This window comes from Mesoplodon densirostris, chromosome 4 (genome assembly GCF_025265405.1).
Source record: "Mesoplodon densirostris isolate mMesDen1 chromosome 4, mMesDen1 primary haplotype, whole genome shotgun sequence".
In the NCBI taxonomy this organism is placed as follows: Eukaryota; Metazoa; Chordata; class Mammalia; order Artiodactyla; family Ziphiidae; genus Mesoplodon; species Mesoplodon densirostris.
Window position 1 is genome coordinate 30,525,240 of NC_082664.1, and position 27,952 is coordinate 30,553,191.

Consider the following 27,952-nt stretch of genomic DNA (forward strand, 5'->3'; position numbering starts at 1 on the left):
TGTCAATTCAGTTTTCAGAGCTTTGTAAGTGTTTTTCAGATCTGTCCCATGTGTGTTCCACTTGTTGGTCAGTCTGGGATCTGGGTGGAGGTCTACTCATTTTCTCAGTTTTCAAAGATTTTATTATGTTAATTATCATCAGATTCATACCTACACAGGTTGAGAGTGAGCTCAGGAGTTCATAAACAACTTTATGGAGTCACTTTCCTGAGAACGGAGACAATGGAGTTTGGCCTGCCCACTTGGAGGCAGGGCTCCATTGAATGGAGAGGAATGTTCCCCTCACAATTTTCACTCCTGAAGGCTTTCCATTCCCAGTTGATCTTGCTATTGTTGCTGTTGCACCCACCACAGAAGACCTGGTGACTGGGACATGAGAGAGAAAGGAGAATGAAAAAATACCCAAGTGGATTTCCCCACTTTCTCTTCTGGCCTTGAGCCAGAGCTAGAAGGTTTCTCCTGTATCTCTCTGCCTGCACAATAGTGCTCACTTCTGGGTTTTGGGTTGTGTTGAGTGCAGGCTGGGGGATACTAGAAGGGAAAGATGGTAAACTCACAGCAAGTTCGATGATACTTTTAATTCTGGTGCTCTTCCCAGATCTACCTGTAATATTTACATTTCAGAGTATTCAAATAGTTCTTCATGCATTCTGTCCAGGTTTTATAGTTTAGTTCAGTGGAAGATAAAGAGAGGTGTGTTTATTACTAAACTGGAAGTCTTCCCAGCGTTTTGTTTTAACATTTTATTTTGATATAATTTTAAATTCATAGGAAGTTGTAAAAAGAGGACGGAGAGGTTCTGTGTGCTCTTTACCCAGTTTCCTCCAGTGGTTACCTCTCACATAGCTATAGCACAATATCCAAACCAGGAAATTAACATTAACACCAACTTTTTATTATGAAACATTCAAATGTATAAGCATGTTGAAAGAATAGTACCATTATCCAGTACCATTAACATACCTAAGAATATTAACAGTATGAGGTTTTTTTTTGGACAGTAGTCTTAACGTTCCAGGGCTTTTATTTTGACTCTTGAAGGCTTAAGTTATTGTTCAAGGAGATGGCTCTCCTGATGATATGCTCTTGGTGATCATTTTGAGAGTCTGGGCTCTTACAATATGTGCAATTCAGAGCCTAGAGAGCTTCCTGATTCTACATTCTTGTTCTCTCTCATTCTTCCCTCAGCTCAGACTTCCTACAGGTCTGTGAGCAGATACTCATTAGAATAGTCCTTATCAGGAGGTTAGAACTTTGTCAGGCTAATTTATTACTTACAGTTAAAGTTGTAGAGTTTCTGATACGGTGATATATAAGGATTGTATAAACTGTAAGTAATTAAAAATCTGACTACAAGGCTTAAACAAAGAGAAGTTTGTTTTTCTTACCTAAGTCTGGAAGTAGGCAGTTGCTCATGTTGCTTCAGTGACTCAGCAGTGTTGGGGCCCATATCTTTGTGATTTGCTTGGCCTTCATGGTCCTAAGATAACTACTGTAGCTCTAGCCTTCCACGCACCATTAAGGAGGAAGGCAAAAGATCCAGGCCAAGCAAAAGCTTTCCTAGAAGTGACTTGCTCAGAAGTGCTTCTAATGTCTCATGGGCCAAAATTGGGTTATATGGACACCTCTGACTGTAGTTAGCCCTTTGGCCTCTATAGTGAGAGGCAAGGAGGGAGGAAGGATTTGGGAGTGGCTTTTTGGGTAGCCAGTCAACAGCATCTGTCACAATTATATGATTGCGTTCATTTTACTTTAGAAATGCATTCATTTTATTTCAGTATGATGTTCAACACATAGGTGCTTTATAATTACATAATAACATCTTACTGGGTACTATGGGAAACAGGAAACAAAATGAATTTTAAATTTAGTTGTGAAGGTGAGATTTTGGTTATGCAAGATGAAACTGGCTTGAATTTTGGGACCTTGGTACAATGATTTTGTGCTGGGAATTTCATTCTTTTTTGCTCAACACTGTTTTAAGACTTAAACATGTATAAATCTAGTTTATACCTACTGACTGTTGTATAATATTGCATTTTATATGCATTTGTACATTTTACTTATGTATTTCTCTGATAATGGATTTCTAGGTGTGGCTTAAAAATTACTAATACAATAGTACTGCTATGAACTTCCTTATACATATCCCCTATCAACTTGTGCAAAGGTTTCTCTGTAGTACGTACTGAAAAAAGGAATTCCTGACTTGTGGTCCATACACATACTTAATTTCACTAAATACTGCTAGATTGTTTTCCAGAATGGTTTCCCAGTTTATGCTCCCACCAGCAGTGTATTAGGGTTCCCATTTCCTTAAATCCTCACCAGCATTTGGTCTTATCCATCTGTTTAGTCTTGTCAATCTGATGGGAATAAAGTAGTATTTTGTTTTAATTTACATTTCTGTGATTGAGAGTGAGGTTGGGTATCTCTTTATTTACTTTGATATCATTTATGTCTCCCCTGCATATTGACTAAAAAAGTTACCCAAATAATACTTGTTAGTTGTAGATATTTTTGAAAATACAAATAGGCAGATACAAAAAGGTCATCTCTAATATCCAGTCCAGAGGTAATTGCTATTAATATGGCTGTATCTTTCTGGTCTTTAAATATTCATGCATGTACAAATTCATATACACATACACAAATATGTATTTTTGATTATTAATATGATCATATACACAATTTCATAACTTATACTTTTCACTTCACAATAATTTATGACCATTTTCCCCTGTTGTTGGAAATTTTTTTACATTACCATGTAGTAGGTGCATATCATTCCGTTTTCTGGCTTTAAGTTATTTAATCTACTGTGGCACATTTATGCTTTTTACGTTTTTTCCTCTCATTATCAATACCTTGGTGAACTATTAATCAAGCCTGCATTTTGACGAGGCAGGGCTAGAGGCATCATGCTTTTGCTCCCTTTGTGAAACTGGGTTTATAGCAAGCTGCAGGCTCAGTCTGTTTTCTGCTTGGATTCTAGGGCAGCTGTTAACGCTTCATTTTATAAAGATGACATCTAGCCCTTGATGTTCCAGGGCTAGAGTTCAAAGATTTCCCCATTGGGCCTTATCTTTCTCTCTTTTTTTTCCCACTTTGGCAAGCCCAGGTTAGCAGAGAAGGATAGCTCAAGAGTAGACTTAGACCTGCATTTAATAAATATCACTGTCTCCTCTGATAGAGGGCTGCTAAATTTCAACTATAAAAAACTCTAGGGCTTCCCTGGTGGCGCAGTGGTTGAGAGTCCGCCTGCCGATACAGGGAACACCGGTTCGTGCCCCGGTCCGGGAAGATCCCACATGCCGCAGAGCGGCTGGGCCCGTGAGCCATGGCCGCTGAGCCTGCGCGTCCGGAGCCTGTGCTCCGCAACGGGAGAGGCCACAACAGTGAGAGGCCCGCGTATCCCCAAAAAAACACAACTCTAATCTAAATTGATAATTTCATTTTATTTTTCAAAATGTTAATAGCTTTTTATTATAAAAATAAGAATGTTCATTGCAAAACAATCAAGAAAATATAGAAAGCCATAAAGAAAATAAAATTCCTGTAGTCCTTCTGCTCAAAGATAACTGTTATCATTTTACCTTATATCATTTTTTTTGACATATAACATCTGTGCATTTATTTTAAAATATTTATTTATTTATTTATTTATTTGGTTCCACCGGGTCTTAGTTGCTGCAGGCGGGTTCCTTAGTTGCAGCTCACAAGCTCCTTAGTTGCAGCACTTGGGCTCCTCAGTTGGGGCATGCGAACTCTTAGTTGAGACATGCACGTGGGGTCTGGTTCCCTGAGCAGGGATTGAGCCTGGGCCCCCTGCATTGTGAGCATGGAGTCTTAACCACTGCGCCACCAGGGAAGTCCCTTACCTTATATCTTTTTTTGATATTTTTCTAAATCATTGACTCACCAGAGCCAGTAATTAAAGAATTATGCCAATCCATATCATTGGTAACTTGATATTAGGTATGGTGGGAGTAGTTACACTAAAGAAATTGGCAAATGCTACAAATCAGGGCTTCCCCTTCCCTGCTGAGTTCCGTCCAGAACCAATTTATCAGCACACTGCTGCATATATACATTATATCAATATAGATCTACTTCATTTTCAGTGGCTTCATAGAAGTCCATTCTGTAGCTCAGTGGTTCTCAGTGTGGTCCTTAGACCAGCAGTATCAGTGTTAACTGGGAATTTGTTAGAAATGCAAATTCTTGGCCTCTACCCAGACTTACAGAATCAGAAACTCTTCTGTTGGGGCCCCAGCAGTCTATGGTCTTACAAGCTCTTTAGGTGATTCTGAAGCATGCTGAAGTTTGAGAAGCACTGTAGAGTATACAGATGTACTGTAAATTATCTGATTGATCTGATGATTTCTATATGATAAATTCCTAGATATATTTTCATTTAACAGTTTTTGGATGCATATTGCCAAATTGTATTCTAAAAAGGCTGTACTAGTTTCCATTCCCACCTGAAGTCTACATCAACTTCATTTTAGGTTCTGTTTCTATATAGAGAAAAGTAGCTGTATTAAAGATCTTACTTCTTTTTTATTTATTTTTTTATTTTTTATTTTTTTTTCTTTTTGCGGTATGCGGGCCTCTCACTGTTGTGGCCTCTCCCGTTGCGGAGCACAGGCTCCGGATGCGCAGGCCCAGCGGCCATGGCTCACGGGCCCAGCCGCTCCGCGGCATTTACTTCTTTTTTAGCTGTTTGTATCCATTTATACATCCTAGAACTCAGTTCACCTGCATTATCTCCAACAATAAAGTACTTTAATGTTATTTATACTTTTAAAAAGAGAACAGTTTAAAAAGACACAGAAAAAAACTATGCCTTTCCTGCTGCAGAACACATCATATGTGGCTATACCTGTGAGTACCTACCTTTACTCCCTGTTGTGAATGGTTAGATCATTCTTCTTTCCTTACCTCTGGCACGGTATTTCATTCTGAAACACAACTTTAAAATGTACGAAGACTTGCTTGCTGTGAAAGTTGCTACTAATGGTGCCAAGCTGGTAAAACAGGGGAAAAGATCCCAGTAAGAACTTGTGACTCTTCTTGGCCCACATAGACAATAAGCTGGAAGTACTTTATTTTAAAGACTTTTGTTAAATTAGGAGCCAGAATTTATAAGTATTGGGAATTTTTTTCTGTATAGCCATTGTATATTTTGACATTCAGATTTTAAAATTTTACTTATTTAAATTTGATTTTATCTACTTTTAACATCTGACAATGGAAAAGAGAATGGCTAGCTTCTTGGCTGAAACTCCTTTTCTTTAAGAAAAGAAAAAGTCTAGCAGTGCATTTATTTCAGTTCTTAAGTAAAGATGAATGTGAGTGAATTTCCGGCTTTTTTCTGGAATTTATATTATATCTGGAATGTTCTATATTTCTAAATATTTTGCTTCTAACAGTGAGTGAAATATGGTAAAGTGAATGTCAACATATTTTATAACAATATGAATATTGAACACAGCGCATTATTTTTTCATGTAATTTATTAAGTGTGTTCTGTAGTCACATTAATAAGTGATCTGGGGACTTTCTGGTGGTCCAGTGGTTAAGACTCCGTACTCCCATTGCAGGGGGCCCAGGTACGATCCCTGGTCAGGGAACTAGATCCTGCATGCTGCATCTAAAATGTGGTGCAGCCAAATAAATAAATAAATTTTTTTAAAGTGATATGGTTTGCAGTATTTCCATTTTTTTCTTCTAGAATTTGTCAAAATTCTTGAAACTTTCTGGAAAACAAATTCAGTAAATATAGTTGTTTTGACCTTTCTTTCATTTGAACCACTGTTCTTTTTTTTTTTTTGGCCGTGTGGTTTGTGGGATCTCAGTTCCTTGACGAGGGACTGAACCCAGGCCATGGCAGTGAAAGCCCGGAATCCTAACCACTAGGCCACTGGGGAACTCCCTGAACCACTGTTCTTAATAGGGAATATTAATCTTGCCCCTGCAGGAACTTTTAGTCTGATATGAAATAAATTAACTAGTTGAATGTGTACCTGTCAGTTTTCTTCTTTAATATTTGATTGACAAATGATTAAAAATGAGTTCTCAGAGCCACAATAGACAATAATGATTTTTAAAAGAAATAATGATAGCTTACTTATGTATAAATCATTTATTCTAATAAACTTCTACGAAATTTGCTTTCTGCTGTAATACAATCATTAAAAGTTTTAAGTCATTTCTCACTTTAAAAAAAAGTCCTCACAAAGAAGTTATATCTTACAAGGGAGAGGTTTTCCATAATTTTCATTTTAGTGATAAAGTTTTTTTCTGTTAGACTGCTTAACAAAACATCTGATAGATTGAGTATCCTTTATTACCTTTCCTTTGATTTATAATCTCAGTGTTACAACTGGGCTGATAACATATGAGTCTCAACAAAATCTCTGTGGGTTGCTAGGCACTGAGGGTGTTTAAAACCTTTAGACTTAACTATATAGAACAAATTTTGTACTGGAACTTTCTTTACTTCTGTTTTGTTTTGCTGTCAGAATTTCCTGGTAGTATTCAGTTAAGACTCAGGGATTTTCTTCTAGAGATTAGGCAGCCTGTTCTTCCCTTAGGAGAGTTATTCAGTCTTTTTTTTCTTTGTGTTATGTGCTTACCAGGCTGAGTAGCCACTTATTCTAGTAAGAAAACCTATTGCCAAAACACCCAATAGCAGAAAACTGACCTACTTAATGCTGACAAGTTAAAAAAAAAAAATCTTTGGAAATGTACCAGCATTGGATTAACTTCTTCCTTCTCTTGTGGTGGATAGGGTGGAGTAGAGAAGAGGATAAGAAAGGAGAGTGAACTGCTGCAGGGGAGTAAATGAATATTTAATTACCTGAAATGATTTGATTAAAGGCTATTCACTGTACAGCACAGGAAACTCTACTCAGTGCTCTGTGGTGACCTGAATGGGAAGGAAATCTAAAAAAAGAGGGGATATATGTATATGTATAACTGGTTCACTTTGCTGTACAGTAGAAAGTAACACAACATTGTAAAGCAAGTGTACGCCAATAAAAATTTATTTTTAAAAAAAGCTATTCATTTGGTACAATTTGAAGGCCTCTAAAGTGCAGCAGTTCTTCTTGGGTCACTTTAAACTTTGGGGGGGAAAAAAAGCCCTAGGAAATTCCTAGGGCTTTCATGCTAATAATCTAGAAAAGCCCTCTGGTTAAGGTTGTCAGTCAGCATTTCCTGAATAATTGTTTTTTTTGCAGGATATGGTAAATTTATTAAAAACTTTCAGTTATAGTTTTTTTTTTTTTTTTGCGGTACATGGGCCTCTCACTGTTGTGGCCTCTCCCATTGCGGAGCACAGGCTCCGGACACGCAGGCTCAGCGGCCATGGCTCACGGGCCCAGCCGCTCCACGGCACGTGGGATCTTCCCGCACTGGAGCACGAACCCGTGTCCCCTGCATCGGCAGGCGGACTCCCAACCACTGCGCCACCAGGGAAGCCCCAGTTATAGTTTTATCAGTGTAGTACATTTCAGAATTGATAGATATTGAAACAAAGAAGAATGTTTGGAATATTTATTTGTAGCAAGTGACTATGGGCCTTAACTTTATCAAACCTGTTTCCACTGTTATCCAACCTAATTTTCACTACTCTCAGTATCACTAGCTTTAAATTTTAGAGCTGTGCTATTCAGTACAGAAGCCACTAGCCATGTGTGGCTATTTAAGTTTAAATTAATTAAAACTGAATAAAATTTAAAAGAAATTCCTCCATCAAAGTAGCCACATTTCAAGTGCTTACTAGCCAAATGTGGCTAGTGGCTACCATATTGGTAGTACAGATATAAAACATTTTCATCATTGTAGAAAGTTCTGTTGGATAGGATTGTTCTAAAGTCTGCCTCATTCTGTCATTCTTTACTTTTTGTTTCCCAACCTGGGCACTGTTGACATTTTGGGGAGGATAATTTTTTGTTGTGGAGACCTTATACGATGTTTATCAGCATCCCTGGTCTTTACTTACTAGATGCCAGTAGCACTCACCAGGTTGTGACAATCAAAAATGTCTCCAGGGCTTCCCTGGTGGCGCAGTGGTTAAGAGTCCGCCTGCCGATGCAGGGGACACGGGTTCGTGCCCCGGTCCGGGAAGATCCCACATGCCGCAGAGCGGCTGGGCCTGTGAGCCATGGCCGCTGGGCCTGCGCGTCCAGAGCCTGAGCTCCTCAACGGGAGAGGCCACAACAGTGAGAGGCCCGCGTACCGCAAAAAAAAAAAAAAAAAAAAAAAAATGTCTCCAGACATTGCCACATGTCCCCTGGGAGCAAAATCAACCTTGTTTGAGAACCACTGACTACTTACACATATTAGCGCTGTATCAGTTAGTTTTTACTTAATGAAAGGCTAAGTAGCTTAAAATAAATCATTTAATAGCTCATGGTTCTGTGGATTGTCAGTTTGGGGTGTATTGGTCTCCGTAGTCTGGTGGTGGTTTGGCTAGGGCCAAATGGTATAGAATAGCTTCACTTATATGTGTGTTGGTTGGCAAGCTTTTGGCCAGGGTAAGGGTGGGGAGTTTGTTCTCCATGTGTTCTTTCCAGCAGGCACATTCATTCACCTGATGACTCAATGTTATAAGAGTAGCAGAGAGATTGAAATGTGCAAGCACTTTTAAAGTCTCTGCTGTATCACATTTTCTAATGTCCCATTGGCCAAAGCAAGTCATATGTCCAAGCCCAAATTCAAGAGGTAGAGAAAATGAATTCCACCTCTTGATAGGAAGAGTAGCAAAGTCACATTGTAAAGGAGTGTGCATAAGGAATGGGAGGAATTATTGTGGCCATTTTTGTACTCAGTCTACTGCTATTATTTTCTGGACACTACAGGTACCTTACAGCTCTTTGATTCCATTTATCGTTCCTGTTTTTGGTTTTGTTTATTTGTTCGTGTTGGGTTTTTTTTTTTTTGCTTTGTTTTTATTTTATTATTGTTTTAAATAATTCATAGTTATTTAATTTTACTCATGTTTTCTCTTTCTGGTGTTCTTGAGTCTTTCCTGTGTTATCATGCTTTCATCTGAGAGTATTTCTTTCTTCACAGATAATTTCTTTTTAAATTTTTAAATGAAGTATAGTTGATTTACAATATTGTGTTAGTTTCAGGTATACAGCAGAGTGATTCAGTTATATGTATATATATATTTTCAGATTCTTTTCCATTATAGGTTATTACAAGATACTGAATATAGTTCCTTGTGCTATAGTTACTTATCTGTTTTATGTATAGTAATTTGTATCTGTTAATTCCATACTCCTAATTTATCCCCCTCTTTCCCCTGTGGTAACCATATGTTTGTTTTCTATGTCTGTGAGTCTGTTTCTGTTTTGTATATAGATTGATTTGTATTATTTTTTAGATTCCACATATAAGTGATAACATGTAATATTTGTCTTTGTCTGATTGACTTCACTAGATAAGTTTTTTCTTTTAGTGTGAGTCTACTGGTAGTGAATATTCTCTTTTTGTCTGAAAGCACTTTTTATTTTGTTTTCACATTTAAAGGATATTTTCATTGGGCACAGAATTCCAGGTTGGTAGTTATTTTCTTTCAGCATTTTAAGTATATCATCCCATTGCCTTCTGACTCCGTTGTTTTTGTTAGAGAGTTAATGTCTTTGGTTTTCATGTTTTCAGTAAGGCCTTTTAGGCAGTTTTCTTTGTAGTTAAGTTGCTTGAGTTCCATAGATACTCTTGAATCTGTAGCTTGATGTCTTTTGTCAGGTTTGGAATATTTCTTCTGATACTGCTTCTGCCCCACTCTTGCACTCACTTTCTTCTGGGGTTTTAGATGTGTGCTAGATCTTTCTCTGCATCCCATATATCTCTCATGTGCTGTTGGGTATTTTCTTCCTTCCTTCCTTCCTTCCTCCCTCCCTTCCTCCTTCTCTCCCTCCCTTCCCTTCCCTTCTCTTTTCCTTCCTTCCCTTCTCTTTTCCTTCCTTCCTCCCTCCCTTCCTTCCTTCTTTCTGTATTTTCCATTTTTTTCCCCCTGTTCTTCATCTGGATATTTTCTGTTGACCTATTTTCTATTTCATTTAGTGTCCAATCTGCTGTTAAAAGGATCTGTTTTATTATTAATTTTTTATTACGTATTTCTTAGTTCTAGAATTATAATTTAATTATTTTTCATTTGTTTTTGTAGATTCCACTTCTTTGGTGAAATTCTCATCTTGTCATCTATTTTCCTGAACATATTAATCACAGTTATTGTAAAGTGTGTGTCTAATAATTATAATATCTGGATCCCCTTTTGGTCTTTTTCTATTGTTTGCTTTTTCTCTTGGCTTTCGTTCATCCGGTCTTGTCTCCTAGGATTCCTGGCAATTTAAAAAATGAATGTCAAACATTATATATGAGAAATTATAGAGGCTCTTGATGGTGATATTGTTCTCTAGGGAGGATCTGATTTTCTTCTGGTGGTAGTTAGAAGCAGGAGCAGATGACCCTGATTCAGTACAGGCTTGAGATGACTTGAGGCTTTGTTTTAAGCCTCTTAAGGGCTGGTTTAAATCCAGTTTCCCCTTAGTCCAAGAGCACTGTCCTTCAGAGGTATCAAATAGAATCCTGTGGTGTTTGCCAGGGCCTCTCCATCTTGGCAGGCCCTGAACTGTAATTTTTCATTTCCTGGCATTGTGAGACTACCAAAAATTCTACTTACCATTTTGCTTTAAAATAGGCACTTTGCTTGGTTTTTGGCTTCTTGGCCCCACACAGGTTAGAATTCAGTAAATAGCCTGAGGGCAAAAACAGTACAGGATGTCCAGACTCATTTTTCTATGGTTGCCTTCTCTGAAATCTTAGCCCCTCAAATCCTGCTTGTCTTGATAAGCCCTGAACTCTGACTTCTGTCTCTGCAGGCCTGTAAGACTGCTAAAAGCTCTAGTCTGCAGCTAGTTGCCTCAAGAGGAAAAAGTAGTGGAGAATGTTAGGCTTAACTATGCATTTCCTTTTTCGCTGGTATTTTGTTTTATTTTTATTTTTTGGCTGCGTTGGGTCTTTGTTGCTGTGCACAGGCTTTCTCTGGTTGTGGCGAGCAGGGGCTACTCTTTGTTGCGGTGCATGGGCTTCTCATTGCAGTGGCTTCTCTTGTTGCGGAGCATGGGCTCTAGGCGCGTGGGTTTCAGTAGTTGTGGCACACGGACTCAGCAGTTGTGGCACACGAGCTCTAGAGCGCAGGCTCAGTAGTTGTGGCGCGTGGGCTTAGTTGCTCTGCGGCATGTGGGATCTTCCTGGGCTCGGACCCATGTCCCCTGCACTGGCAGGTGGATTCTTAACCACTGTGTCACCAGGGAAGCCCCTGGTATTTTGACTTCTTACATCCTGACTGCCTTCTTTTTTTTTTTTTTTTCCTGGCTGCCTTCTTTTTTTTGTTGTTGTTATAGTTTATCTTGCCGAGAGAATTGGTCTGATCTACTCTATAATAATTTGTAATGGATGTCTCTATTTATTAAGTCATTTATTAAATAATATTAATAATTTATAATAATAAAGCAGGGCTTCCTTGGTGGCACAGTGGTTAAGAATCCACCTGCCAGTGCAGGGGACATGGGTTCAAGCCCTTGGCTGGGAAGATCCCACGTGCCGCAGAGCAGCTAAGCCTGTGTGCCACAACTACTAAGCCTGTGCTCTAGAGCCCATGCTCTGCAACAAGAGAAACCACCGCAGTGAGAAGCCTGCACACTGCAATGAAGGGTAGCCCCCGCTTGCTGCAACTAGAGAAAGCCCGTGTGCAACAACGAAGACCCAGTGCGGCCAAAAATGAATAAATAAATAAATAAATTTATTTTAAAAAATAATAAAGCAATATTATAAACGATTTAAAGCATATATTAATCGTTGTAGTGAACTTAACGTATGGGTATCCTGCCTTCATGCAGCTTATATTCTTGTAGGGAGGAGAGATACCAAGAACACACTTATTTATTTATATTGTGGTAAACAGTAGAGGAGACGTACAGGGTATTATGAGCTTATTATAGAGATTTAGTTCAGATGATGGGGGTGGTCAAGGATAGCTACTTTGAGGAAGTGATATTTGACCAGTGCTCTGAAGGATGAATAGAATTATTTAATATCTCTGAACCAGAATTTTCCCATGTGTTATATACTAATAACAGAAGCAATAATAGAAGGATTAAATGAGCTCTAGTTGATAAATGTGCTCAATAAATGGTAGGCCTTTTTACTATCGTACAACTATAAACCATGAACTCTGCTCTCAAGGTATTTAAGCTCTATAGGACATGACATATACCAGTAGTTACAATACATAACTACCTCATTTGTAAACTTCTACATTTTGTCAGGCTTAACAACCAAACTTCTGATTTACCCCCTTAAGCCTACTCTACCTTCTGTCTTCTGCATCACAGTAGATGGCAACTCCATTCCTGCGATTGCTCAGCCCAGCAACCTTAAGGTCATTTTTCATTCTTCACTTTCTCTCACTCTGTACATTCAATTCATCAACAAAATCCTGTCAACTCCATTCTTAAGATATATCTTAAGATACACGTCCTGGAAAATGACTGTGGATTATTGTAAATTTATTCATTTGGTGATTTCTCATGCAACGGCTGCTCCAGGTGTGGTCTCTTCTTGAGCTGAGGGCACAGATAGAAAGTGGACCACCTATCTCTCTGACCTATCTTATCTCCACTGCTATCACTCTGGTCCAAGCAACTATCACCTCTCACCTTGATTAGTTTAATAGGCTCCTAACTAGTTCCAGCTTTAATAGCCTCCTAACTAGTTTCAGCTTTATGATCTGTTTACCTACAGTAACCAAAATGATCCTTTAAAAATATGAATCTCATTATTCCTCTGCTCAGAACCTTCCAGTGACTTGTCTTATTAAGAATAGGAGACCAAGATTTATTGTATTTCTGATGAATAGACCAAATATCCTGTGAAACCCTTTGAAGCACTTGGCTTCCTTTCTGACTTCAGTTTCTACCTTCCCTGCACTGTGGGAGCTGCAGCCACATCATCTCCTTGCTCTTCTCTAGCACAGAGAATATAGTTCTGCCTCAGGACTGGTGCACTTGTTCCTTTGACCTGGAATGTTCTCTCCCACCTCTCTACTTGGGCTTACCCTCTCGCTACTCAATACCTTCAGAATTGTCTGCTCAAGTATAACCTAATGAGCAAAGCCTTTATCACTTTATTTAAAAGAGAGTCCTTTCTATCTACCCTCCAGCCCCAACACTTTCTTTCCTCTCACCATGCTTGATTTTTCTTCATAACATAACATATATTTGTTTCTTTATTATTTTCACAGTCTCCCCAAATAGAATACACCACCAGGAGGATAGGGACTTTGGTTCATTCTCTGCCTTATTTCCACGTCTAGAAGAGTATCTGTCCTATAATCGGTCCCCAATTCATATGATATGTTTTCTGGTTCAAATTACAATGTTTTTTACAAACTGCATTAAAAAATATTCTAGAATTAAGAAGCAGCACTTAGATGTTTCTGTCTAATATAGGAAGAGGAACTGTTACTCTTTTGAGACAAGTTTTTGGATTAAGATATAGAAACATGGGTTTCTTTTTTAATTGAAATATAGTTGACGAACAGTATTACATTAGCTTCAGGTGTACTACATAGTGATTTGATATTTGCATACGTTATGAAATGATCACCACGATAAGTCTAGTCCCTATACATAGTTATTGTAATATATTTTTAAAATTTATTTAGTTGATTAATTTATTTATTTTTAGCTGCGTTGGGTCATCGTTGCTACGTTCAGGCTTTCTCTAGTTGAGGCGAGTGGAGGCTACTCTTCGTTGCGGTGCGAGGGCTTCTCATTGTGGTGGGTTCTCTTGTTGCAGAGCATGGGCTCTAGGCATGCAGACTTCAGTAGTTGTGGCACATGAGCTCGGTGGTTGTGGCTTGTGAGCTCTAGAGTGCAGGCTCAGTAGTTGTGGCACATGGGCTTAGTTGCTCTGCGGCATGTGGGATCTTCCTGGACCAGGGATTGAACCCATGTCCTCTGCATTGGCAGGCAGGTTCTTAACCACTGTGCCACCTGGGAAGTCCTATAATATTACTGACCATATTCCTTATGCTGTATGTTATATCCCTGCAGCTTGTATATTTTCTAACTGGAGGTTTGTACTTCTTCATCCCTTTCACCTGTTTCTCTACCTCCACCCAAAATGTGGGTTTCTTTTTTTTTTTTTTTTTTTTTTTTTTTTGCGGTATGCGGGCCTCTCACTGTTGTGGCCTCCCCCGTCGCGGAGCACAGGCTCCGGACGCGCAGGCTCCGGACGCGCAGGCTCAGCGGCCATGGCTCACGGGCCCAGCCGCTCCGCGGCATATGGGATCCTCCCAGACCGGGGCACGAACCCGTATCCCCTGCATCGGCAGGCGGACTCTCAACCACTTGCGCCACCAGGGAGGCCCAATGTGGGTTTCTTGATAGTTCAGGTAGGTGAGTTGGTAACTGGGTAAAATGCTGTACACAAAGGGCAAACATATATGGTTTCATGCCTACTTGATCCTGGAGAGAAGTCTTTTTGGCCTGTTGTAAGTATCCTAATTGGGTCTGGTCTTTTTTTCTTTTTTCTATTTTTTAATAGACGTTGTTTTTAAGAGCAGTTTTAGATTTACAGCAAAATTGAGCAGAAAGTACAGGGAGTTCATATATTCCCTCTGCCCCCACATATAAACAACCTCCACGACTAGTAACATTTGGCACTGGAGTGGTGCCTTTGTTACAATCAATGAACCTACATTACATATCATTCTTACCTCAAGTCTGTAGTTTACATTAGGGTTTGCTCTTGGTTTTGTACATTCTATGGATTTTGGCAAATATATAGCATATCCAACATTAGAGTGTCATATAGAATAGTTTCATTGTCCTGACATTTTCTGTGTTCTGCCTCTTTATCCCTCAAAACCCTCTAGTCCCTGGCAACCACTGACAATCTTTTTAGTGTCTCCATATTTTTGCCTTTTCCAGAATGTCATAGAGTTGGAATCATACAGTATGTTTAGATTGGCTTCTTTCACTTAGTAATATGCACTTAAGGTTTCCCCATGTCTTTTCATGGCTTGATAACTCATTTCTTTTTAGTGCTGAATACTATTCCATTCTTTAGATGTATCACAGTTTACTATTTAGCCATTCATCTGTTAAAGGACATCTTGGTTGTTTCCAAGTTTTGGCAGTTATGAAGTAAGCTTTTATAAACAACCATGTGCAGGTTTTTGTGTAGAGTTTTCAGCTCCTTTGGGTAAATACCTGGGAGGAGGGGATTGCTGGATTGTAAGGTAACAGTACGTTTAGTTTTGTAAGAAGCTGCCAAACTCTTCCAAAGTGGCTGTACCATTTTGCATTCCCAGTAACAATGAATGAAAGTAACTGTTGTTCCACATCCTTGCCAGAATTTGATGTTGTCAGTGTTCTGGATTTTAGTCATTCCAATAGGTGTGTAGTGGTATTTCATTGTCATTTTAATTTGCAGTTTTCCAATGGCATATGATTTTGAACATCTTTTCATGAGCTTATTTGCCATCTGTATATCTTCCTTTTTGTTTAGAAATTTATTTATTTATTTATTTATTTATTTATTGGCTGTGTTGTGTCTTCGTTGCTGCGCGCGGGCTTTCTCTGGTTGCAGTGAGTGGGGGCTACTCTTTGTTATGGTGCGTGGGCTTCTCATTGTGGTGGCTTCTCTTGTTGCCGAGCATGGGCTCTAGGTGCAAGGGCTTCAGTAGTTGTGGTGCGCGGGCTCAGTAGTTGTGGCTCGCGGGCTCTAGAGCGCAGGCTCAGTAGTTGTGCACGGGCTTAGTTGCTCTGCGGCATGTGGGATTTTCCCAGACCAGGGCTCAAATCCATGTCCCCTGCATTGGCAGGTGGATTCTTAACCACTGCGCCACCAGGGAAATCCTGTATATCTTCTTTGTTGAGATATCTGTTCAAGTCTTTTGCCCATTTTTTAAATTGAATTGTTAGTTTTAAGAATTCTTTGTATATATATTTTAAAATATTTATTTTGGCTACGAAGGGTCTTAGTTGCAGCATGCTGGATCTTCGTTGCAGCATGCAGGCTCTTTAGTTGGGGCATGTGGGCTCTTAGTTGCAGCATGCAGTCTTCTTAGTTGCGGCATGCAAGCTCTTAGTTGTGGCACGCGTGTGGGATCTAGTTCCCCAACCAGGGATCGAACCCAGGCCCCCTGCATTGGGAGCGTGGAGTCTTACCCACTGGACCACCAGGGAAGTCCCTCTTTATATATTTTGGGTAACAGTCCCTTGTCAGATGTGTCTTTTGGAAATTTTTTTTCCCATTCTGTGGATTGTATTCTCTTATCTTGACAGTGTCTTATGCAGAACAGAAATTTTTAATTTTAATGAAGTCTAGCTCATCAGTTATTTCTTTCACAGATCATGCCTTTGGTTTATTTTAAAAGTGATTATCATACCCAGGGTTATCTAGATTTTTTTTTTCTGTGTTATCTTCTACAAGTTTTATAGTTTAGCAGTTTACATCTAGGTTTCTGATGCATTTTGAAATAATTTTTGTGAAGGGTGTAAAGTCTGTGTCTAAATTAATTTTTTTGCATGTAGCTGTCTAGTTGTTGCAATATCATTTATTAAAAAGACTATCTTTTCTGCATTATAGTGCCTTTGCTCTTTTGTCAAAGATCAGTTAACAATGTTTATGTGGGTCCATTTGGGGCTTTAAATTTTAGAATGAGTTTGTTGATGTCTGCAAAACAACTTGCTGGGATTTTGATTGGAACTGTATTGAATCTATAGATCAAGTAGGGAAGAATTGATACCTCAACAATATTGAGTCTTCCTATCCATGAACATGGATTATCTCTCCATTTATTTAGTTTATCTTTGACTTTGTTCATCAGAATTTTGTAGTTTTCAGGATCTTGTACATATTTTATTAGATTCGCCATAAATTATACCTAAGTATTTAATTTTTTAGGTGCTAATATAGATGTATAATTTTTAATTTCAAATTTCACTTGTTCATTGCTGGTATATTATAAGAAAGTGATTGACTTTTGTATATTAACCTTGTATCCTGCAACCTTGCTATAGTTAATTGCTTATTAGTTCCAGGAGTTTTTTTGCCAACTCTTTTGGATTTTCTATATAGATGATCATATCATCTGTGAACAAAGACAGTTTTATTTTGTCCTTCCTATTCTGTATACCTTTTATCTCCTTCTCTTGTCTTATTCCATTAACTAGCATTTCCTAGTTAATGATGTTAACTAGGAGTTATATGATGTTACAAAGGAGTGGTAAGAGGAGACATCTTTGCCTTGTTCCTTTTTAAAAAAAAAAATTATTTATTTGGCTGCCCTGGGTCTTCAGTTGCAGCACGTGGGCACATGGGATCTTCAGTTGCGGCATGCTGAATCTTTAGTTGCGGCATGCGGATTTTTAGTTGCAGCATGTGGAATCTTTCAGTGGTGGCATGCAGGATCTTTTAGTTGTGGCATGCAGGATCTAGTTGCCTGACCAGGGATCGAACCCGGACCCCCTGAATTGAGAACGCGGAGTCTTAACTGCTGGACCACCAGGGAAGTCCCTTTGCCTTGTTCTTGATCTTTTCAGGAAGCCTTCTAGTTTCTCATGATTAAGTAAAATATCAGCTTTAGGATTTTGTAGATGTTCTTTATTAAGTTGAGGAAATTCCTCTCTACTCTTAGCTTGCTGAGAATTTTTATCATGAATGAGTGTTGGATTTTGTCAAATGCCTTTTCTGTATCTCTTGATATGATCATGTGACTTTTCTTTTCAACCTGTTAATGTGATGGATTGCATTAAATGATTTTCAAATGTTGAATCAGCTGTGCATACCTGAGAATAATCCCACTTGGTTGTGGTGTATTACTCTTATTATACATTGTTGGATTTGATTTGCTACTATTCCTGGTCACATTTTTTTTTTTTTTTCTTTTTGCGGTATGTGGGCCTCTCACTGTTGTGGCCTCTCCCGTTGCGGAGCACAGGCTCCGGACGCGCAGGCCAGCGGCCATGGCTCACGGGCCCAGCCGCTCCGCGGCATATGGGATCCTCCCAGACCGGGGCACGAACCCGTATCCCCTGCATCGGCAGGCGGACTCTTAACCACTGCGCCACCAGGGAGGCCCTGGTCACATTTTTATTAATAGTTTCATTGGACCCTTTCATGGCATGGTGATCAAGTATTCAGTTGAAGCTTTGAAAAATAGCATATATATGGAATGACAGCATTGAAGTCAGATTTTTTTTTTTCCCTCCATAGGCTGAATTGGTTAAATCTAGCAAGATAGAATTTAGAGCACATTATGTAAAGATTTTTTGAGAATCAGTTTAATATGTGCAGTTAATGGCACAAACTAACTGCCTGCCTGTTTTTTAATTCCAGCTCTATCACTTAGAAGCTTTGTAACCTTGAGCAGTTTGTTTAACCTCTTCATTTCTCAGTATCTTCATCTATAAAAGGGATGTACTAATGGTACTTATCACGTAGGGTTGTTTGAAGTGTAAAAGAAGTAATATACATAAGTCATTTAAAATAATACCTGGGACATGTAGGGGCTGATTAACTGTTACCTGTGGTTATTATAAAGTTCTGCACTTAGGTTCAAACAAACTCAGTTGTTTAGGATTTGAGTGGTATGGTCTAGCACAACTGAGAAAGATTAGCTAGCTTAGTCTTTTGTTGATTGTAAACATAGGGGAGTGATAGTGTGATTTGGTTAGGATTAAAGGTCTAAAAGAGTGGTTAACAGCCCTGATATTGCCTCTATCAATTTCCCACTAAAATCGTTTGAAGAAAAAAATAAATTTAATATTTTGAGTTTGAGATTGATGGAAAGCCCTTTGCCAGAATCTAGGAGAGATATGTAATTACTTACAAAGTAGAGGATCTGGATCGAGAAAAACCAACCTAAATATTTCTAGATTTTGGCTAAGATTCAGTGAAAGAAGGAAGGAAAATGTTTTATGACTTTTTTCTCATGGTCTGTCCCTGGGCCTATAGGCATAAGGTTAGCATCAACTGGAAAACGGGATTGCTCTTCTTTTCTCCTAATGACTTTCAAGCTTAAAAAAAGTATTCATATAAAAGCAGGCTTTCTTTTTTCAGTGAGACCTAAACTGGACATGCTATATAATATTGCAGACTATCTTGTTGAATTTTTTCTATAACTTTCATCTTTTAACTAACTATACAGTTTACTTAGTTTTATAGTTTATCTCTCCCACGACTAGAATTGTAAGTCCCTTGAAGGCTTTTTTCACTGAAGCACCTACAACAGTGCCTGGGACAACATAGACATTCAGTGAATGTTCGCTGAATGAATTGGATGAGCAAAATCTCAGACTGAAGCTCAATATATTCTGTCAGTGAAAGCAATAGCATCTTGAATTCAAGTCAGGGCAGGGACCTGGAGTTCTACCCACTGGGTCCTGCCCTCTTCTACCCTGTGGCATCTCTCTAAGTAGCATAGTTTGAAAACTGGTTTACAAGTAATATCTGTTGCTTGAGTAGGGTTTGCCCATTTCATTTTATCCTTCTTTCTATGTCTAGAAACAGTAATTCCCAGAAAACAGCTGGGCCTCAGTGGGATGGTGGTAGATACATGTGATTGGCTACAGAAAGGCTCATTTCTTATGGGAAATATACTTTCTAAACTATGAAGTTGTATTACAATCACTGGTTGAGAGAGAACCCCTGGTAGCATTGCATGTGATATCAGTGCAGAATATCAGAGAACATTATCATGCTAATGTTTTAGATACTAAACAAAACAAAACAAAAAATCAGCAAAGAAAATCAATAAAGTTGGGATAAAACCCCAAAATATAAACAGAAACAAATAAACCTGTGTTTCAAGTTAATAACATAATTTAAATAACATAATATAAACAAATTAATAACATAAACACCCAAATTAATAAACCTGTGTTTCAAATTAATAACATAAATAACATATGTTTTTATATTAAAAACATAAAAGGAAATCAGTAAAGTTGGGATAAAACCGTAAAATATAAACAGAAACAAATAAACCTAACTGTGTTTCAAATTAATAACATAAACACACTGAAGGGAGAAAGTAAGCCAAATAACCTTTGAGCATCCTATACTTTGAAATTCAAGATAAAAAGAGCTGTAAACAAATAACAAACCCTAATTTGTAGGCTGTTTTTTGTAATGGTGTGAATTGGTAATTTTGAAACTATTTTCTATCTATTTTAGGACTCAACAAATGAATGAGTGTATTGAGGAAAATGGGAGCCAGGTTTTTCATTGTTGGAGAAGGGAGTTTTAGATATAAGGAAGAAAAGACTCCAATGAACCCTGTGATGCTGGATTTGAATCGGAGGTTGTGAACTCATGGCTTTTAACATTTATTTATATAAAGACAGAGAAACATACATGTATGCATATATACACTTACGTATCTTTCTCTTAGAGACATGTGTATATTTGTATGTATACATATATATGTGTATGCATATGCGTAGATGTGTGTATTTGTGTATATTCCAGCTTTGTTTGCTAAGAGGCCTAGAAGCAGTTACAGTGAACACACCTAACTCCCATATGCTGGTTTCAAAACCATTCTCCACTTAAAGGAAACCACAGCTCCTTGGAGAAATGGCTGATCCCTCCTGATCCCAGGAGGAACTGGATCAGGGAAAGTACAAGAGGAGGCTGGAACGTATTATTGTTTCAGAAAGTAAGGAGATAGTCAAAGAATGGTGGGGACAGTCAAAAGGAACAGGAGCCAGTTTGGAGAAGCATCCACTGGCCAAATGAATAATGATAGTTATAGATTATAACCCATTGAAAAAATAAGAACCATACAAATATAAGTAAGTGAATGAATAAATTACTAAGTTGGGGAGAAGTGAAAGTTATTCATTAAAATGGCTAATAGGCGTAGAACTGTTGGAATTAGAAAATGACCATTTTGGAACAATTAAAATAGTACTTTTGCACAAGAATCTTATGCAGGTACCAAAACTATGGGGTAAAAGTTTGATGAGGAGTATATTTCCGTAGTCTCAAGACAGTTCCTAACAAAATATTTACTTATTACAAAGAGAAAAACAATAACTTCACAGTGGAGAAACTTGGCAGATACTCCTTAACCAAGTGATCAAAGTTAGCATCACTGGTAATAGAACCCACTAGCCTCTTGCAGCTTCTGATATGATGCAGTGAGAAGCACCTACCATGACTTTGTGACATTCCTACAAAAATGCATAGCCTGAATTTAAACATGAGAGACCATCAGACAAACATAAATTGAGGAACATTCTACAAAATAAATGGTCTGTGTTCTTTAAAAATATCAGTCTTGGGCTTCCCTGGTGGCGCAGTGGTTGAGAGTCCGCTTGCCAATGCAGGGGACGTGGGTTCGTGCCCCGGTCCGGGAAGATCCCACATGCCGCGGAGCGGCTGGGCCTGTGAGCCATGGCCACTGAGCCTGTGCGTCCGGAGCCTGTGCTCAGCAACGGAAGAGGCCACAACAGTGAGAGGCCCGCATACCGCAAAAAATAATAATAATAAATAAAATAAAATAAAATCCAGCAGTGTATCCAAAAATAATGCATGTGATCAAGCAAGTGACTTAGTATCAGCAAAGTCTATTAAATAGTCCCTAAATAAATTTGAGAAAAAAGGAATTTATGATAACATTCATAGCCCATGAAAAGATATTTGTAAAAAAAAAGATCATTGTATTGTATTGCTAAAATCACCCCCGTCAAAGAAACACCTAACCTTATCACAGATGGATGTATTATTGGTAAATGCAGGTATTGATAGAAATCTCATTATTCATTGTAAAATCATTTTATTGAGGTTCTAAAGACAGCAGTAGTGACAGTTACACTTGTTTTGACTAGTGTAAAATGCCAGGTGTAAAGGGACACAATCAGTCTTTGGTGGTAACGATAGTTGTACCCTACTTTGATGACATGTTTATTTCTTTTTGTTTTTCTCTTAAAAAAATTTCTTCCTACCAGTGCCAGGAATCACTCCTTGACACCGCTCTTCCTGTTTTGGGCCCCTTGAATACTACTAGTCTTAGAAAGTGTATGCGCGGAATGGGATCCGTGGGAGTCGTTGTCAACAAACAACGTCTTATCTATTTGTCTCTTTCTCTATGTATATATGGTATTTTATATTTCAAAGATTCAGTAATTTACCTCTAGGCATTTGACTTTTATCTAGGGGACTTATTTATTATGAATTAGAGGGTATTATGGTTCTGTTTGTATGTGAGTCTTAGAGTTGCTGTGGTGACTTGGAGTGGTCATATTCGTTATTTATAATAAAGCCCTGATTTCTGGGGGAAATTGTGAACCTCCTTTTTTTATTTTGTGTATCTGTTGTTTTGTTTGGATTTACATATCAATGTAATGTAGCAATAATTATGTTACTAACAACAATTTTGTGAGATGTTTATTATTCTCATTTTACAGATGAGGAAACTGAGGCTTGGTGAAGTTACGAAACTTGTCCAAAGTCACACAGCTTGTAAAGGGCACAGTCAAGATTCAGAGCCAGGTCTGTCCAACTTCAAAACTCTTAATCATGGCCATGAAACTTTGAAATAGCTGTGAAGTATCAACCTATGATAAGTTGTATTGATATTAATACTGCTTAACTGTCGTTTAACTCTTATTGATAATTTTTTTAATGGTGAGTTTTTTCATCCATAGTAATTTTGTGTATCCTTTAAATATTGTGGAAAGAAATATAATGTAGTAATTGAGGGTCTGAGCTCTGGAGGCAGCTACCTGGGTATGAATCACTAAGCGTCTCCACTTGTGTGACGTTGGGAAAGTTACTTAACTTTTCTGTACCTCAGTTTTCCTATCTGTAAAATGATGATAGTAATATTATCCACCTGATGAGGGTTATTGTGAAGATTAAATGATTTACTGTATACAAAGCACTTATAACAGTGCCTGCCACACACTACGCATTCAATAAATGTTAACTATTAGTATTACCATCTCCTAGCAACCAGTAAAACAGATGATCATTATTTTTAATACTCTATTAGGAAATTTGGATAAAGCAAAGTTTAAGCAGCTCATGAAATCTACGTAAACCAAAATTAAAATTGAATGAGTTAGACCTAAAGAAAATCATTCATTTGATCAAGTTCAGATCTATTATAAAAGCAGACTGGGCAACTGCTTGTCGGTCTCACATGTACAAAGGGTACTGTATGTGTAAGCACCACACATAGGTCCACTAGTGGTACCCTTTGAGCTCAATATGATCATTGTATGATGAATGTGTTTAGTCTGTTTTCCTCTTGTAAGAGGAATTTGTATTCAAAATAAATGTTTACATTTTTAGGTGACTTTTAAGGAGATGGTGTTTTGGCAACGTTCACAGATAATCATCAAGAATGAAAACTTTATGTGTTATGTAAAATGTTGGCAACATTTCTTCACTTGCAGGAGTGGTTATTAGAACTTACATTGTGGTGATTGTGCACACTGAATGACCTTTGAATCAGTGGGACCACAGCACATTCAACTAGAACTCAGCCATGTACCGATCATATGGTCCTCACTCATACTTGTTCCTTGCAGCTATCAGAATTCTGAAGTGTGATATCAACTCTTGCTACAATTAGTTAAAAAGTATATATAATTAGTGCTTAATAAGTTTATACCAATTGCAAAAATATCCATCAAAGTGAGTAATTTGAGTCAAGTTACCTAAAAATTCAAAAGCTGTTATTAAAAATGGGACTTGCTTATATATGAGCCCAAGATTCCAGAAGCTTTAATCTACACATGCATTTACTTTATTCTCTTTATTTTATGATATTGAGCCTTCCTTTCTTTGAACATACTATATCTTGCTAGCTATTTAGATATTTAAAAATATCTTTCAGTAAAGTTTCTTTTTCTCTGTAAAGGTCTCTCAAATCTTCTCTTAAATTTAATTATTAGATACTTTATTTGTTGTTACTATTGTAAATAGTATGTTTTTCCTCTTTTTTTCCACTTTCTGTTTGCTGATATAAGCTTTTTTGGTATATAGATCTAAGTTTAGTACCTAGTTACTAAAGTATGATGATTATAATTGTGTCTTCCTTTCCAATGCTTACAGTGTTTCTTTTTCTTGCCTTACTATGCTAGTTAGGACTTTGACTACAATATTCAATGCAAGTGTTAACAGTGGGCATTCGTTTTTTGTTTTTGCTTTTTTAAAAAATTTTTTTTTAAGATTAATTTTTTATTATTTATTTAATTTATTTTTGGCTGTGTTGGGTCTTAGTTGCGACATACAGGCTCTTTGTTGTGGTGTGCGGGCTTCTCTCTAGTTGTGGCATGCGAGTTTTCTCTTCTCTAGTTGTGGTGCGCAGGCTCCAGGGCACGTGGCCTCTGTAGTTGTGGTGCACAGGTTCCAGAGCACATGGGCTCTGTAGTTGGCAGCACACGGGCTGTAGTTGTGGCACGTGGGCTTAGTTGCCACGCGGCATGTGGGATCTTAGTTCCCTGACCAGGGATTGAACCAGCATCTCCTGCATTGTAAGGCAGATTCTTTGCCACTGGATCACCAGGGAAGTCCTAGCAGTGGGCATTCTTATATTGCACTTAGTTTTTAAAAGGAAGTGCTCCTTATGTTTTACCATTAAGAATAATCTTTGCTATAGATTTTTTTTTTTTTTTTTTTTCTTTTTGCGGTATGCGGGCCTCTCACTGCTGTGGCCTCTCCCGTTGCGGAGCACAGGCTCCGGATGCGCAGGCCCAGCGGCCATGGCTCACGGGCCCAGCCGCTCCGCGGCATATGGGATCCTCCCAGATCGGGGCACGAACCCGTATCCCCTGCATCGGCAGGCGGACTCTCAACCACTGCGCCACCAGGGAGGCCCTGCTATAGATTTTTGATAGATACTCTGTAGGTTAAAGGTATTTCTGTTGCTATTTGGCTAAGATTTTGTATGTGTGTGAAGAATGAGTATTGAATTTTATCAGATGCTTTTCCTACATTTGTGGGATGGTCATGTGGTTGTCCTCATTCTGTTAATATGATGAATAACATTTATCAAGTTTCTAATGTTGAATCACCCTTGCATTGCTGGGATGAACCCAACTTAATCATGATGGTCTTTTAAAAAAATAAGTAGTTGAGGGACTTCCCTGGTGGTCCAGTGGTTGAGACTTCACACTTCCACTGCAGGGGGTGCAGGTTCGATCCCTGGTCAGGGAACTAAGATCCCACATGCCATATGGAGTGGCCAAAAAAAAAGTGTAGTTGAATTTAACTTATTAATATTTGATTTAGAATTGTATGTGTGTTCACAGGTGAAATTGGTCCCTAATTTTTATTTCTTATAGTATTGCCCTTATTTGATTTGGTATCTAGATTACACAAACCTTAAAGAATGAGGTGGGAACTAACCCCCCCCATCCCCACCTCCCAGAAGGATTTGTATAAGACTTGAATGATAGGGCTTCCCTGGTGGTGTAGTGGTTAAGAATCCGCCTGCCAATGCAGGGGACACAGGTTTGGGCCCTGAGTCTGGGAAGATCCCACATGTCGCAGAGCAACTAAGCCCGTGCGCCACAACTACTGAGCCTGTGCTCTAGAGCCCACGAGCCACAACTACTGAAGCCTGCGTGCCTAGAGCCCATGCTCCGCAACGAGAAGCCACTGCAATGAGAAGCCCGCGCACCGCAACAAAGAGTAGCCCCCGGTCCCCACAACTAGAGAAAGCCCGCTCACAACAATGAAGACCCAACACAGCCAAAAATAAAATAAATAAAAGAAAAAAAGTAAAGACTGGAATGATCTATTTTTTGAAAGTTTGGTTGAATTTCTGTTTGACTCTCTGGGCTTAGTGTTTTGGGAGGAGACGTGTGGGCTTAGTGTTTTGGGGGGAATGTAAATTGATACAGCCACTATGGAGAACAGTATGGAGGTTCCATAAAAAACTAAAAATAGAACTACCATATGACCCAGCAATCCCACTACTGGGCATATACCCTGAGAAAACCGTAATTCAAAGAGTCATGTACAACAGTGTTCACTGCAGCTCTATTTACAATAGCCAGGACATGGAAGCAACCTCAGTGTCCATCATCCGATGAATGGATAAAGAAGATGTGGCACATGTATACAATGGAATATTACTCAGCCATAAAAAGAAACGAAATTGAGTTATTTGTAGTGAGGTGGATGGACCTAGAGTCTGTCATACAGAGGAAGTAAGTCAGAGAAAAACAAATCCCGTATGCTAACACATATATATGGAATCTAAGGGAAAAATAAAAAGGTCATGAAGAACCTAGGGGTAAGACAGGAATAAAGACACAGACCTACTAGAGAATGGACTTGAGGATATGGGGAGGGGGAAGGGTAAGCTGTGACAAAGTGAGAGAGTGGCATGGACATATATACACTACCAAACGTAAAACAGATAGCTAGTGGGAAGCAGCCGCACAACACAGGGAGATCAGATCAGTGCTTTGTGACCACCTAGATGGGTGGGATAGGGAGGGTGGGAGGGAGGGAGACACAAGAGGGAAGAGATATGGGGACATATGTATATGTATAACTGATTCACTTTGTTATAAAGCAGAAACTGACACACCATTGTAAAGCAATTATTCTCCAATAAAGGTGTTAAAAAAAAAAGAACTATAGGGGATTGTATTTAGAAAGAGAGGAAAAGAAGGCCTCATCAATGAGGTGACATTTAGGTTGAGACTTGAAGTATGAGTGAAAGACAGAAGTTTTTTTGGGTTTTTTTGTTGTTTTTTTAATACTTATTTATTTGTCTGTGCCAGGTCTTAGTTGGTGGCATGCGGGATCTAATTCCCTCACTCCAGGGATCGAACCTGGGCCCCCTGTGTTGGAAGCACAGAGTCTTAACCCCTGGACCACCAGGGAGGTCCCAAAAACAAAAGCATTTTAGACAGTGGGAAACAGTAGGCCCAAAGTGGGAAAGAGCTTGCAGTTAACTGAAAGAATACTAGTTAGTTGAGGAGAGTGTCACCTCGAGGTAGGAGAGCAGGCAGGGGCTATACCTTAATACGCTAACATCTGCTGCGCATTAGTGAAGTGCTGGCCACTGTTCCAAGCACTTCTTGAGCAGTTTGTGCTATACTGACTCTCTGAATGCTGAGAGTTTGGATTTAATTTGAAGATGCATTGGGAAGCCATGGAACTATTACTCAGTGCCATGGTCCATTTTTAAAGATTACGCTGGCTACTTTGTACATAGTTGATTAGAAGGGGACAGCAGAGGAAATAGAAATGAGTACTAGTTGATGGTGGTTCAAGTAGGATATGAAGTAATCTTGGACCGTGGTTCTGATGGTAGAGGTGAAGAGCAGTGGACAGATTTAAGATATATTTACAAGTCTTTTGTTGATGGCTTGGATGAAGGGAGAGGGTTGTGAGGGAAAGGAAGGAGTCAGATTGTAGAGGGTTAAAGAATTGAAGAGATGATATGTGTAGATAATCTGTGAAGTTATTTGTCAGTAAAGGAGAGCAGAGCTGTTTTCAACCTTATGTCTATCATTTTTCCAGTGGCATTTCTTTTTAAAAAATTCTTGGAACCAAATATATTTTTATTCTAGTCTGCCTCTCCAGATTGCAGCACCTTTTTCTTATCCCACACTTGACAGATGCTTAGAGGAGGAAAGTCAGTTGAAAAGTAGGCTAGCATTCTCAGCAGTTCTGCCCTTTTTCATCAAGATGTTCCTTGCTAAATCAGTCCTTGCTATTATCAGAGCAAAACAATTTTGTTCTGTAAGTAAAGGTTTAATTCTTGAAGGAACAGCATCTTAGGAAGTCAGTCTCTGTATATGTGTGTTGTGGGATTAGGGGTGATGGTCATATGTATTTTTATCTGTTAAGTCTCAACATGCCTTAAAAGATAAAGGTAAGA

At 38.6% G+C, this 27,952-nt stretch overlaps 1 protein-coding gene across 6 annotated transcripts in view; it reads left to right on the top strand.

Moving 5' to 3' along the window:
- NUMB (NUMB endocytic adaptor protein) overlaps positions 1–27,952 on the top strand; it is a 174,706-nt gene that overhangs the window by 62,682 nt on the left and 84,072 nt on the right. For 5 of the 6 annotated variants that reach the window (XM_060095887.1, XM_060095886.1, XM_060095889.1 and 2 more), the window contains exon 3: positions 22,509–22,593. The exons of the other annotated variant lie outside the window; for it this stretch is intronic. The gene's annotated coding sequence lies outside the window, so the exon portion shown is untranslated. The remainder of the gene's footprint in view (positions 1–22,508; positions 22,594–27,952) is intronic. 6 annotated transcript variants of the gene reach the window in all.